The sequence below is a fragment of the Micropterus dolomieu genome, linkage group LG12 (genome assembly GCF_021292245.1).
Source record: "Micropterus dolomieu isolate WLL.071019.BEF.003 ecotype Adirondacks linkage group LG12, ASM2129224v1, whole genome shotgun sequence".
Taxonomy (NCBI): Eukaryota; Metazoa; Chordata; class Actinopteri; order Centrarchiformes; family Centrarchidae; genus Micropterus; species Micropterus dolomieu.
In genome coordinates, this window is record NC_060161.1 from 38552359 (window position 1) to 38554195 (window position 1837).

At 39.2% G+C, this 1837-nt stretch overlaps 2 protein-coding genes across 3 annotated transcripts in view; both read right to left on the reverse strand.

Moving 5' to 3' along the window:
• LOC123980185 (zinc finger protein 260-like) overlaps positions 1-1837 on the reverse strand; it is a 672464-nt gene that overhangs the window by 327008 nt on the left and 343619 nt on the right. The gene's annotated exons all lie outside the window — the stretch shown is intronic.
• LOC123980191 (butyrophilin-like protein 2) overlaps positions 1-1837 on the reverse strand; it is a 470636-nt gene that overhangs the window by 174058 nt on the left and 294741 nt on the right. The gene's annotated exons all lie outside the window — the stretch shown is intronic.

Genomic DNA, 1837 nt, shown 5'->3' on the forward strand with positions numbered 1-1837 from the left:
TGAGAGAGGATCAGGAGCGCGCACAGGGCTGAATCTGACCTGGAGACCTCACATTAAAAGCAGAATATTGTCTGATGCAAGCAAAGGGGAAAACAGGCGTGTGCTTCATTTACAAGTGAGTTTTGAGCCCATTAACAATAAGGCAAAGAAAATTTTATTAATTTCATTGAAAAACGTACATATAGCCCCTCAAAAATATTATTTACCGTGCAAATAACACTTATCTGCCTACACTTGTACTGTGCATGTCGCCGTATTTACTTTGCAACGACTCCCAGTCTGTTTTCAGCCGCCACACTCCTATATTACATTCAGTAACAGTCCAAGCTCCTTATTAGTGCATACAAAAAATCTTTGTCTGTATTTATTTTTTCTTTCGCCACATCTTCTATAACCAGGAAGAGACCATCTGCTTCATGTTTACACCGGCACGCGCAATCCCAGTGTACCTGACCGGCCAACAGATGTGTCTGATCACAAGTGTTTTCAGTTTAGGTTTTCTACCTCGGATGAAGAGCAGTGAGTTCGTCTCATCCAGTACAGTCCCAGGCAGTTACTCTGTCTGTCAGACGGTCTAAAGGGGCTAGCAGCCTACGACCATATCAGCAGAGCAATATCGCAGGGTAATGCACAGCAGTGGGGCGGGTAGATTTTGTTAAAATATAATGACTTCATTCCACTCTCAGAAAATAAAGTACATATTTGTACCTTTAGGGGTACAATGGCTTGTCACAGCTTTTGTACACTTGTGATTTGTACCTTAAGAGGCCAGTCTTGTACCTGTGGTGGCAATTTTGTACCTTTATTTGACAGTACAAAAATGGACCCTTCAAAAAGGGGACAAAATTGGCTTTGACAGGTACAATCGTATGAGATTATTTATAATCTATATCTGTCTATATATTTTTAATTAAAATCAGAATTTATTAAATCCTTTTCATTTTCACATATTACAACATTTCATTTTAAACACAATGTCTAACTGTGACATAAATTATCATTATTTGAGTAAGTGTCATTTGCCTGAAAGTCCATTTCATCTCCTGGTTTCAGTAAAGTCCATTCTTCATCAACTGTGACACTGCATGCATGAAAGTGACGGTCATAGGGCAGAGGAATCAACATTTTTCCACAAAGGATCCACATGGTGTCTATGTTAAAGATGTACTTCATTTGCCAAAACAATGGTCAGAATGCAGTACATCTATGACAAATACATCTCTGACAGCATACTTCACATTGTTGACTGGTACATCAGACACACGTTGGATAGCTTTCTCTGTTAAATCTACATCACAGAGGTTGTGATTAACCATCAGGGCCCTCTGCAGCTCCACAGGTCAAGAGAAAAATGTAGAGAGAAAAATCATCTAGCATTGTCAGTTCAAGAAGAAATTATTAATGATGTTAATTTCTTACTATGTTTTATAAAGGAGAACTGTGATGCTTTTATAGCTTACCACCTGCAGAAAAGTGGTTTTGACATGTCACAAAGTCCAGGAGATATTTTTGTAAATGTGAAAATAATTTTTGCACAAAGAGTTGCTATGCTAAAAGTGTGTGTGAACGTATATATTTCTATTGCATAGCCAAAATTACTTGATAGGCAGGTTGTAATGACGTGTGTGATTTTTCTGTGTGGTGTAACGTTAGGCCCAGGGATCGACAGTGCGAGCATTTCACTCTCATACGTTCCTTAAAATAGATCCTTGCGAACCAGAAAACTGATTTGCGAGTCACAGTTACAACCGAACGTAATCTTCCACGTTGTCCGACCGACCGCTGACCGTTTCAACAGCCCCGTCACTCAAACACAAGAGCAAGATGCTATGATATA